This window comes from Varroa destructor, unplaced genomic scaffold (genome assembly GCF_002443255.2).
Source record: "Varroa destructor unplaced genomic scaffold, Vdes_3.0 BEIS01000001.1, whole genome shotgun sequence".
Taxonomy (NCBI): Eukaryota; Metazoa; Arthropoda; class Arachnida; order Mesostigmata; family Varroidae; genus Varroa; species Varroa destructor.
In genome coordinates, this window is record NW_019211454.1 from 66,570,167 (window position 1) to 66,583,621 (window position 13,455).

General features: G+C 38.0%; 2 long non-coding RNA genes across 2 annotated transcripts; one reads left to right on the top strand and one right to left on the bottom strand.

Moving 5' to 3' along the window:
- Window positions 1–537: 537 nt before the first annotated feature.
- LOC147758997 (uncharacterized) lies at window positions 538–2,239 on the bottom strand. Its single transcript, XR_015319549.1, has 3 exons — window positions 2,103–2,239; window positions 1,470–1,523; window positions 538–1,028 (listed from the first exon to the last, which is right to left on the bottom strand). It is a non-coding gene; the product is annotated as an uncharacterized LOC147758997 (long non-coding RNA).
- On the top strand, window positions 2,189–7,109 carry LOC147758998 (uncharacterized). Its single transcript, XR_015319550.1, has 3 exons — window positions 2,189–2,302; window positions 5,486–5,570; window positions 5,843–7,109. It is a non-coding gene; the product is annotated as an uncharacterized LOC147758998 (long non-coding RNA).
- The last annotated feature ends 6,346 nt before the right edge of the window (window positions 7,110–13,455 follow it).

The window sequence follows — 13,455 nt, forward strand, 5'->3', positions numbered from 1 at the left end:
ACATATAGTTGATTAGGGTTACTGCTATCATAGTAAAGTCTTAAAAATTATAAAACTACAAAGCAGGTCGTTTCGTCGCTAAAGTATGAGAAACTTGGCGTCTTTTTGTATACCTTATTACTCTTAATTTTACTATGATTCATGTACTTACTATAATATTCAGGTATTGGCGTTACTGCACGATTTTTGCACACACAATTGAGATTTTTACATGGAATAGAATAGGAGGTGCATAGAAGTTAACTTACAAAAAGTGGAGGTGACAAAACTTCTTAGTAACGTGTGGTTAGTCCGTAAAGCCATCGAGGCCAATGCAGAGAAATACTGATTTAGTTTTATTGAGGCAGTCTAGCCAGAATTCCCGGGCAGGCGGGCGACTTTAATTTCTCATTCCAATTTGATCTTCCTTCGGTGATTCAGGACCTAGTATAAATAAGTTGGCTCAGCAACGCTTAGACGAGCCCCTACCGCCAAGTCGTATCTAATTCACCCAATAACCACCACAAATGCAAGCGTTATAAAGAACAAACATGTCAATTACTTTTCAAAAGCTTGTACGAAAATATTCCACCTCATATTTTATTTGTCCATCTTCTACATCATTGGAGTAAAGAAATGTTGTGCTCAATTGACCAGTAGTCTTTTATCGAACATTTTAAAATATTAAATAAAATAGATAAAATTTACTAAATTCTTCTTGAATGGTGCCCTAGAGTTAGTACCAGTGACTAGGATGCGTCATAAATATTATTAACGTTGCTTAGTGAGGCATTTGGGCATTCTAAATGTATGCTTTACTCAGTTGTGAAAGAACCTGTAGATATAGATATATATATGAGACAAACTGTCCCATTTCTTAAATGTATGCCCAAAGCAAAAAGCAGGCGAAGTACGGTTATTGGTGTCAGACTTCGCTGAACTCCTCGCATAGATCGGTGATGTTAAGAATGACGCGCCGAAGCTCTGTGTATAACACCATTTTGTCTAACGTTTTTTTGTGGAAAGTTGTTATTCCACTGCATAGTCACCTGAAACCTCAAAATGTCTCCGCACTTAATCATTATTAGGCTTGAAATAGTAAGTAAAGTACTAAATTATCTGCTAAATATCTTTAGTTCCAGTTTTGTTTGATTGGCGAAAGTCAGTTGCAAGAGAATACCAGTAAAAGTAAATGAATGAACATTTACAAACATATTGGAGCAAAGGGTAATTAATAAAACTTTCAAGCTTCAAATTCTTAAAGATTATAGCGAAAGAAGGATAAGTACGAATTTGTTGTAAAAATGTAAAGACTTAACCGCTGCTAAAAAAAAAGATAATAGTTGTTAGTGCTAGATAATGTCTTTTACTAGGTAACCCGAAATCAACAGCAATATTATAAATCTTTAGAATAATATTACGATACTACAATTATCTTTAACTTAAGGTAGTCTCTATGTCGAAGAATGTGACGCCCGAACTGATATTACATGATAATTTACATCGGCAGCCGGCAGCACAAACTGACACAACAGGCTCCCAAGCTGTAACAAAAATGACAGAAAAAAATATGTTTTTAACTTTTATTCAATGAAAGGTAAAGACACACTTTTATCAAAGGTTAGCGTTTTCCAAAGTGATTCCAAGGTTATATATTTATTCAGATATGTAGAAAAGAACGAGATTAATGAGCCTCGTCGTTTGAAATCGAAGAATCCCATAATCGAAACTTCTTGCTATATCAGCTAGAACAAAAAAACAAACAAATTTGTACAATGCAGGCACAGATCTTCCTAACGAACCGCGTGCTGAAAAATTTCTCTATATATCATATTGTTTTAGGGTTTTAGTTTTTATAATCAGTCTAGCCCGTTATGCCTTTTTATTTGGACTCGATAATAGTTTTAAAAATGTAGGCCAGAAAGTTTAAGAAAGCACCAAATAAACTGCCGCAGCTGCAGATGGGTTTGTACTGCGCTCTTGATGAAACGTGGTGCGAAATACTTGTTGAAAACTGCGGGCATTTCGGGCGTATTGAAAGGTGGTGATGGCCCTTTACAGTCTCCGTCGAGTTCTATTTACATCGGTCGTCGCAAACCGCTCAGCAGCTGATTGTAGCTTACCGGTTTCAAACTGGATGAAGTGTGCCCACTCCTGTGAACTATTCAAAGCCGGTCTGTGCAGCACACATTATATTTAATTATATGTAGATGTTTAAGTGCAAACGCAGCTAAACGATATATGCAAGGTTCAAGGCGCATGGATCGGTGTGACCAACACCCTTGCATGCTCCTATATCTGTCAACAAGGATGGGTGCCGAAGGTACGCTTTTATATGCGTCTCCAGCAAATACATCTCTAGAAAAGTACAGATGACAGTTCTATGTTGTGTCTGTGGACACACTCTAATATGCTTGTAAATGTTCTGAACGCTTGACCTATCTGAAGTCGTCATCCTTTGTTTCAACATTGAAAACTTGCTATAAGATTTGATCATAAGCAAATACTTGCAGCAGAAGCGACAATAGTATTCCTAAATGGTTAAAGGCTCTCAAAACTTTTTACTGTATGCCTTAAAAATTAGCATCTATCAACTGAACCGTTGCAATGAGGCAAGAACCAATCAGAAGGAAGCTGTTTCTCCATGAAACAACATCAGGACAGAATGTCCAATGCAGTGGACATGCTGTCCTAATAATGGGCATACTTGTATCGAAGACTTATAGTTTTATCATGCTCTCAAAAAGTTATATAAACAAGCAAATATAATTAAAGTCGTACTGTGTTCGATTTTGACCACAGAGTATGACAACGTTGTAGCCTAACTTTAATTAATATATTGGCCTCAATGATTGCATTACCTATGCGCGAAGTAGGACAAATAATTATATGCTTGCCTATTATAAGTAGGATATGCTAGGCGCGTGCGCGCTCAGAGGATCCAGCGAGCAACCAGTGATGTCAAAGCAAAACTAGTACAGCATTAGCGAAAAGAATACTCGGTTTCGCCAAGATATTCGAGTAAACGGTGTCCGAATAAGGACGTGTCATGACAGGAAGTTCCATACGGACGATCACTATTACATGATCGTCATTTAGTCTACTTTGCGGATGTCTACTAAAAGCACGTCATAGATTTCGGTAGATTCTCGTCAATAGATTATTTTATCCATCTTTAAGATTAGTAAAAATGTTGTCAACGTATGACTATAGGGATATGTTTGAATTACAACCCAAGTGACTTTCAAGAAAACTCCATTCATGGCAAAGCATTTGTGAAGGAGCTTTTACTTTTCGTGTCGCGTACTAGGTTTTGGAATATATCAACTATGCTTGCAGTGCACGTTGATTAACTATTATAAGTTATTCGAACCCTTTTTTAAAGTTTACTAATTATCGATTGCATATGATTATGTGAAACTGAAATTGACCTCTTCTAATTCACTCGTTGGTTACTGTTTGTCACTGATTTTCGTAAGCAGTGCCATAAATGTCGCTAACTTTTGACCACAGGACGATACTAAGAAGCTTAGTACTGTGAATAAAGCGAGCTATTTTTTTTATAAGCTCAACGTATTATTCTTGAAAGGGAATTGTTTTTTCGACCTGTTCTGAGCCTACACTTCCAAGGTGTTAGGAAAGACCAATTAAAAGCTTTTCTTTTGGCTATATATTGGCTTCATATTGGCTATTATACCTGTTGTGTAGCGGGTTTACCGTATTTGCGAAGTGAACAATTCTTTTCCTTCTACTTCCAGATGTGTTTTTTTCGAATATCGAATCCACTGTTGTTTGAAGTATTCGCTGTCCAGGTTTGCATCACTAGTTTCCCAAGCGTCTGCTTGGGTATACCCTAGAACTTCTACAAAACAACTTCTGCAACACTTGTAGTGAATACTAGCAGAACTTGCTAACATTGAATTTTCATTTTACTTTTAGACGGTATACCTTTAATACGCAAGTGCTGTTGCAGCGATCTCCTGTAGGCACTTGTGGAACTGCTCGATAGCATATACAGCTTGATAACAAGCCGCAGTGTTTAAATGACGTAGGTGCTTTATAGGAGAAGTAAGACACTACTTTTCTCATTTAAAGTGTGTCACAGTTTTTCCAGTCGTTCAAGATACAGTACCTATGTGCAAAATACAAGTTACGCGACACTGTTCGATACGCTTAAAAACTGAGTTGACTTTAAGTTGATCCCAGTCATAAGTTATGGGGATGGACGGATTCGTGCATTCCCGAAGGCTATCCTGTATAGCATACAGGATAGCTGACCAATCACGCGACAGTCACTTATCAGAAACAGTTGTCTTTTTATTTTAAAACGGTAACTAGCTTGCTGTTAGATTAATAATGCGTTGCTCTTGCCGGCGGCCCAGCAAACAAAGGTTGCTAATGATTTATAGCGAGACTGTAGTTAGGCTACAATAAAACCTAACCTGTTAATATAACACTGGATAGTCGAAAAAGTGCAATTTAAGTAAAAATTAAAGTAATATTTTTTACATTTCAAAACAGCCTTACTTTTTAACAATAGCTTTTTTCTGGCTACATTACAATCCTGTTACTGTAGCACTTCTGTTGTTTATGGACGAAAAATCATGGCAAGTGATCTTTGCATGTGTCCATTTAAACCATGTTAAGGAAGTTCTGAGATACCTGCGGATGATGTAAAATCTAGGCTATGCGGCGGGAAAATTTTTTTATCTAAGTTCTCTCAATCTTTTCCAGGCAGCTAAATGTGTATGTGATCTGGCATAGTGGAAGGTGACGTATGGTGGAAGACGATGTTCTCTGTGCTCACTAATTTTTCTCGATTTTTTTCAGTCGTTCGTTGTAGCCTTGTTAGTTGTTGAGAATAGAGATCCTAGTCAATCGTTCTGCCAGGTGGCAGCAGCTCATAATACACGATTTTTCCCCAATTCCATATCATATATAACCTTCTTAGGCGACCATCCGAGCTTTGCCACAGATTATGGAGCCTCTTCGGGCTTTGACCATGATAACTTTTCGCGCATCATTGTCGTATATGATTTAGTTTTCATCAGCCGGTATCAACTGCTTTAGAAATAGCTCGATTTCGTTTCAGAGTTTCACAGATGTGAATGCGATTGAGTAAATTCACTTGCGTCGATTCGTATGGCACCCAAAAATCGAGACTCTTTTTTCAACCAGCTTTCTTCAAACGGTTTAAAACTGTTTGGTGACAGATGTTTACTCTTTTATGCGACGCGATGCGATGACTGTTCATATGTCGGTCTTCAGCTTTGCTAGAATTTCATCCTCTCATTTTGAATAATTGGTTGATCACTACGAGGAGCATCTTTCTCATGAAAATTTCCGGAACGAAGACGGCGGAACCGTCTTAGGCCGTTTCTTCCGATAGGGCATCTCGATTGTAGACAGCACAATGGCCTAAATAGCATGTGTGCCTCTATCGTGACAACATTTTAATACAGAGTGAATTTTTGCAGAAACTGTTTTTTTTTTATTTATCTTTAAGGCGTTTTATCTTACGTCTGGGTAAAGGCATTCCGACGATGTACATCTACTACTACCAAGTCTACAAACCTTAGCCTTCAAATGAGGTACGTAGTTTTAAAGCCGCTTAGCTAGAAAAGCCTCTTATACTTCCTTGAACATACAATAGTTCAAATGCGTCGAAGGTGTTCTCTTTTTATGTTGTCTTTTTATGCAGTTTTTTCTCCATCGTTATTAATGTTCTTGCATAGTTTCAGTTTCAAGTAAACAGCAAGAAAAATTGATCTACAATATAAAAACGAAAAAAGTACTTTTCTGCGGTTCTTTATTGATGATGCTTTTGAAACTCTACCGATTGGTAATTTCTTTACTTTTGCAGTGCCTGAACTTCTGGAACATGGCTTTTAGCTAATTGTACATTTTGCAACTGTTTTTATTGGGATTTCGTTACCTTATGTTTGTGGGCAGCTGCAGCTAGTAATAACAGGATCCTATATAATTGGGTTTGTCTTAAGAAACGATAATTGGTTGTTTATCGTCGTAGAGGACTCCGTCTGAATTTAAAGTATTTGGCGCAGTCAAGGCACTCATCTGGTCTTCTAAATGAACTGACACAAGGAACTGGATGCCTGGAATGTACGTTTTTTGAAAATTTTCTAACTGAGAAAGGTTTTGATGTGCAGTCTCTCGTGTAACGCTTTTGGGTTGCTAGCTTCTTAAACCGGTGACTAGACGCTGATTGGGATTAGCTTTTCATTTAAGAGACGTTTGTGTTTTGTTATCCAAGATTCAGTTAATATCTAATTACCTAAATGCTACTTTGTTACAATTTACGACTATTTCCATTATGTAATTGTGATACTTTATCAAATCTCCCATACCTAAAATTCGAAATTGTGCCTGTTGTGATTCATCTCGAAAATGTAAAAAGGTTTTTGGTCAAAAATTCGAAGCGGAAAAATTATTTGTACGGATGCAAATTGGTCTTGCCTAATTGGAAGAAATAGACATGACGCAAATATAACACACAGTATTTATCCATAAAATCTGTGCAAAAATAAATGCATTTCTCGGTGACAAGCGAACTTCAATTCAAAGTTCGTCATTTGACAATTTTAAATTATGTATGGTATAATTACTGTTAGCCAAGCCGAGATAAGAGATATCTTTTTCTCCTGTATTTTCTGTTTGTCAACGCTGCCTCTATGATAGTGGGATGTAGTTTTTGTTCAAATGGCCAAATTGTTGTACCCACTTTTACACTAAATTTCGCTGAGGCTATTCGGAGGTTGTTATAAACAGGCACGGAATTAAATGCATGTGAACTGGAATATAACAGCATATAAGTAAAGAACGATATTTAAAACTTTGATGACCTATGCTGCAAAACATCTAGCCTTGTCACTATGCAATTATTATTTTTTTTTATCTTTTTATCATCCTATTGTACTCCGCTTATTACGGCTACCGTTGCTGTTACTTCATTGCAGCTTCCTCACTGCGACTCACTTATCACTCTGTTTCGGTTAATCCACTGCATCGACAAAATCATAACGTTACTTTACTACGCTACGCCACACCATTATTTTGTCTTAGTAATTTTCCCGTGTTGCTTTAATCAGTTCGCTAGTTTTCTTTGATCAGACTGCCCAAAAAATATTTTTGGGAAAAACAAGATAAACGATCTTTCACGCGTTGGATGTTCACGCTATTAGAAAATGTTTTGCATCAACTATTAGTCTTTACAAAGTAGGTGGATTATTGGAAAACATGGCACACGTATGGCCACGTTTAGGTATTTTAATTATCAAAGATTATACTTATTGAACCTATAATCATTTCGTTAAGTATATAAACTTTATAATAGACATTTGCGTCACCTACGATTAATTATATATACGATACAATTATTCATAATTCACCCCTTGATTGCCTCGATTGTTACTGGTATTTTTACTACTATATTTACTTCAGTCTAGTAATTCAATACATATATAGTATAGTACATATATATATATATATATATATATGTATATATATATATATATATATAGTTAAATGTGAATATATCTTAGAAGCTATGTTTGATTGGTATATAGTATAGAACTCACTGTGACTTTCTTTTTGTATGTCCTAGCATGTTTAAATAGTTCCTTTTATTCTGTCTTGTGTTCTAATAGCATTCGGATCCCTATCAAGCATTCGGGTGATTATGAAAGGGAATATAGCATTATCAACATAATGCAGCTTAAGTCTACGGCTTTACCTATGACCTTAATTTTTCTCTACATATGCCCTTCCATTCTAACCATCTCCTGTCGGTGGATTCTGTCGTCAAAGTGATTCAGACCTTTCCCGCTTTCACTTGCATGTTTTTCATCGCTCAGCAATGGGAAAAGTCACGTGACTTTACCCGCCAAAACATACTAATTAGTCCCTACTGATTTCTTCATGAATTTTATATTCTTCTCTGGATTATCTTTTTCCTCATCGATTATCGAGAAATGCGCGCGAGATGGTAATATTCATTCCACTACGATCAAGAAGGACAGCAGATTGCGTTTCCACCTCTCTCCTCAATCACAGCCGTCTGGTTTACAAAAAGAAAGAAACAATGCAAGGTGTATGCCGTGTATATTGTAGAAGATTGAGGCATGGCGTCGAAAATTATGCAGCGGATAAAACCGATTCAATCTATTTATCAGATATGAGCTAGATTTAACCCTGCGCTATTTTTTTCAAACCTCTTTTCGCTACAGAGATCCGTGACGATGCGTAACATAGACCAACATTGTTTGCAAAGTAGGCTAGTAACTAGTGCTTCTACTGGATAGTTGATAGGCATCGAAGAGTCATCACTGATTCACATTGAAGTGGTCTTGTGAAGTGATTTGACTGCTGAACTGTGATCATTGAAATCATTCAACTGTGACTAGTTATTCACAAACGATTATAGATAATGTTTGAGAGCGCTGCTAAAGATATGATGTCCTTTTTTGGCTGTTAATTTTAATTGGCAGCTTCTTTACACGGTAGTATAGTTGGGCGCCTAACAAAACACCAGTACTTAGTGACGTTGTTTTGCGTTTTATTAAGCCTTATAAAATTAGTCTCACTATCCGACCTATGTTGTTCAAATTGACAGTCATACCTCATAAATTATAGAGAAAGCAAATGACTCATTCGCTTGGATATTCTGATTGAAAATTGCGTCAAAGAGCAGTCATAGCCGTATCGCGCGCAACGTATTTGTATATAAAAATCAAGCTTTTGAATCATCTCAAAAATATTATGATATCACCCCAAATTGAGCTACGATATATATGATCGTTAATTATAGATGCCTAATTTGAAAAAAAAAAAGATCTTAGATAAATTTGGAATCTGTTTTGTTTTGCTGGGAAATGCAAAATCATGTTTTAGATTTTTCAGAGTACACCTGTCGTATCGAATGGATGAATGTCGTGTTTTTAATAAATCTGATGTCCAATTTCGCTGATTAGGTTAGAAATAAAAGTTATTGATATATTAGCGCTGCACTTGCAAAGGAAAACTTAAAGTACGGATTGCCTCGGATTTGTTCGAAACACGGATAGCTTTACGTTCAAACTTCCCTTGCCTTTGGCAAAATTTGACGTACACCAACCGGGTAAAGAACACTGACATTTATCACGGCTAAATTAGCAAAAAAATAGCAAATTTGAGTACTATTGGCTTTTATTTGTAGCTTCATCAGAGATTTATTATTGCAGTTCCGGTCGACAGACGTAGATCTGACTAGTTAGTATCCGAGTCCGCTGCGAGCAACAGGAACCTATGAAACTGGGCTTAATTTCTAAGGCTGGCTCATTCCACAAGAACGACCCCAGATTTTTGAAGAAATAGATGCACGTAAAAGCAGTGTGTGTTCTAGAAAGGGACAATCAACTCTCATGGGTATACAGCAGACCAGTTTGCAGAAGTGTCCACCGGCGGTGTTCTGTAAGGAATGTTTCACTTCTAAATTAAAATTAAACTTTTAGTCGGTAGAACTTCCCTACTTCGTTAGCTTGATAGGCAACCGAATCCCTTAGTGCGCTTCTCTGACTATACTCTCCCTATGCAAAGCTCGAATTTAGGAACTTCACTGACAGCTTTGTCACTAAGTTACAGGCACGTTCTGGTAAATATTCGGGTTGCAAATGGCGTGTTTATTAGAGGCATTAGTGCTTTCACGTATATGCATTTACTTTGAATCCCTTCCGATGTTCAGACGTCAATGACAAAATGCGCGTCTACGTGCTTGCCAGACAAGCGTGTGCTGTGTTCGATACGGGACCTTTTCATAAACTTACCGGTAGCCCTTTCAGATAACGCAAAGCAGAATAAACGTTTAAGAGGCCGGCGTTTACTGCTCATCACCAATGTCCACGTTGTGTATTAAAAGGACCATTTTATGTTTCATATTCTGTGTTTCCTGACTGGCAACGAATCACTTCTTGTGGCCGTATATTACAAATGCTTTTTTCCCACTTGTGGCTTTTTATGCGACATTCATGTGGCAGCGATTCTTATGGTAGTATAGCAGAAGTATACTGTTTCGAAAATTCGATTCGTATGCTTTCCTGAAATTAGTCTGAGACCTGTTGTCAAGGCCTATCTCATATAGTCTTCAGCATCATACTTGTTAAATTATTCTCAACATCACACACAGTGGACTACGCACATTTACAATACTATCAAGAAAAGGAACTGCTTCCTAATCTATTCTTAATGATGAACCGTCCTTTTAAATGTATTCTATACTGACAGCAGATCTCAGAGTCGAGACCGGCTGGCCTATTGTTCCAATACGATGAGAGGTTATTTCAGATCTTGAACGCTTTAGCGTCGGTTTTTCTTCTTATTGTCTTTCCCCGTTATCCTTATGAGCATCGTTATCGTCGCCGCTGCCGTCTCTCGTTTCGTCCCCTGATATCACCGATTTGTTCGATGCCCTGTTACCGCATTCCTGAACCTTTATCGTTCGGAGTCCTTTAGCCACCTTCGCTTTATGATCCCCATTCCCTGCACATGAAACTCGTCGTCCCTAATCTATCCTATTTATCTTCTAATAGCGTCTCCTCATTCTATTCAGTTCGGCTACAATTCTTCCGCTGCGCAATTCCACTGTGTCTTCGGAGATGTTTCCAGCTTGGCGTCAGCCGCAGGAATAGCTCAGGACCGAATTTGCATTCGAGGAGCATCACGAGCAGTTTCAGCAACCATCTGTATAACACTAGCGCACAGGCTAATACACCGACGCTGCCAGACACAGCTGTAGTTTGCAGTGGCAGAGGGAGTTATAAGAGCAACTGTAAAGGTACCTACGTACCTTTCCCTCTACTCTCCACCGTCCCCGCATATTTTTCTTACAGTCCGATGATTTTTCCGTACTTCCCAATTGCTTTTCTAAGATATCCCAGAACGTGGCGAGTCGAAGCACACATTCTTACAGGCAAGAAGCTATGCAGGCAGCGCCAGGCTCTTGCGTATCCGTCGCTTCACGTGCAGCAGTAGCACCAGCGGTATTCGGCCGTTGCTAGATTGCTATTTTGTTGTAAGCACAGACGCGCATCGGCGTAAGTGCTTACGCTGTTGTGGTGGTCCTGCCGCTGTTGTTATTGTACGCGAGGAGCTACCTGCACAGCTCATGTCGGAAGCAGCAGCGGCGGTAGATTGAATGGGGAACGAAAGATGATGTCTTGTTTTGAGGGCAAAAACTCCCTATAACATTTAAAACTTTGAGACGTTGCGTCATTGGTACAGGAAGCTATCTGTGTAAACAACAATAACTTGCTGAATTGTAATGAAATTTTTCGAATGTATGATCATTGTGGGTGGTCCGCCCTGTAATTGACGTACCATCATACAGTAATTTTGTTTCCTTTGTTCGAAACTAGTAGTCGTCATGGTGTGATGTCAGTAGAGAACCTCTGGAGCCTATTGTAAGGCTCCGGGGATTCTAGAACTGGCCCGATGTAGGAGCGCAGAATAGCCAGATCTAGAAATAGAAATTTACGTTAAGCGATAAACAAGACGCACGAGTTTCGCTAGAAATGCGCATTTGTGACAATACACTGCTAATTAAATACTGATCACTTCGTGTTGAGGTTTTACGCATCGTACAGTGTCAATCATGTCCATGCGTTATATATAATTTACCGATTCATGGTTTGTCAAAAACTATTACAAGATGACCCAATATTTATATGCTGCCAGAAGGGCAGATTTTAGATTTATCGACTTTCTAAACTTAGCTTATCATATCACGCACAATAAACCCGTAAGATGGTTGCTAGTTATAAAAATATTCTGTCCTAGACTTTTATAGATATTCGTCCTAATACAAGGTTTCATAATAACCCACCTCATATTTCTTTTTGAATACACCTAGAACCTTCTGCTTACTTAGAGGCAAAACGTTTGTAAACTCGTGACGCCGCCACCCTTTTGCCAATTTAATTACTGTATAGTCATACAATAACGAATCTGTCCACGAGCGATTAGAAAGGATCTTGCCAATTGCTTCTAGTAAAGCCATAAATTCCGATAGCTCAGGAATTTGTGCTGACATATATAGAAGAATGTTCAGAAGTAGAGCACTTGCATATAGGCAAAGAAGAGCTATTCTCCACATAATAACTAAACATCGTCTTGTGTTTCGGTGAATTTGAGAACGATTTCCCCTAACCTGGGTTTGGGAGAGCAAAGCTGGGATCCGTCCTTTTGATGAAATTTCGAAAACGATGGATTTCAGTTAAGTTCAAAAAATTTTAATTTTATTTATTTCTACTTTACCTAAATTTGCCTTATTTCTATTCCTTATTCTAATGTAAATAGGAATTCAGCTCGACGAATTTGTTTCGAAAGTACGTCATCTTGTTTTGCTTCTTACCTATGAGGGCAAAATAAACATTTACAAAAGCTTACAGGAATTATTCTATTAAAATGCTAATGCCACTAATATAACGTGTGCGCCTGAAGTGAGCACAATAGTGTAAGGACCACTTTTCAACAAACCCATTAAAATTCAGTGCGCTTTTTTAATTTTTAAAAAAATTACATGAATTGTGTTTTCAATAAAACAAATGGCTTTTATAGTATATGTATTGTGATAGAGCGCGTATATGAGCTTTCCGAAGCCTTCATGCTGATCATTTATAGCATCGCTTAGTGGGCTGGATTGTAACCGTTGTATCAACATCATATTCAACTAGCTAAAGGAAGCAATCCGTGTCGCATGTATCTTGCGCATGTTGAGCATTTGCACTAGCAACAATAGCAACAAGGTATGCGAATTGTTGTGAGACGCGGACGACAAATAATTACCTCTTTCATTCATCCCTATTAACCGCGATGTCTGGCATTAATTTAACGTGACTACCATTAATAAACGTCCGTGTTCCTACAAGTCGAATACAAACGCTTACGCCCTCTGTTTTGCTTTTAACAGATAAAGTTCAAACATTACCCGTAATGCTCGTTACTTTGCCGTATAGAAGCGTAAGGGGGTGCATTGCGTTGTCGACGGTCCCCGGTCGACGGACTTATATACTAATAAAATCTTACCTAAACGTAGGTTAGCTTAATGGCAGTACGTTGATACGACAGGTTTATAATAGCTATGCGTGCACTCATGCCTCATACATATTTGTATTTAGTTAATTATGATAAATTACTATCATTTTTATTCTTCTGACTGGAACAGATATGCAGTTACCTGGAAAGGCACAATTTCAATAGATGACGAAGTTTCTTTCAGGTTACAATCGCGTGCAGGCAATAGAAGAACGCCTAATGGCCTTAGCCTTCCTTACGCTGAGTATAAGTATATCCGATCAACAGAAAATAGGTATGCTTGTGCTGGCGTCTAAATTACGTCCACTGAACAAGAGCAGCAGTTAGCTCTTCCAGGGAAAATCGATGCCGTAGAGCGACTGCGTCAGCCTTAGACACAACGGCTCTATTCTA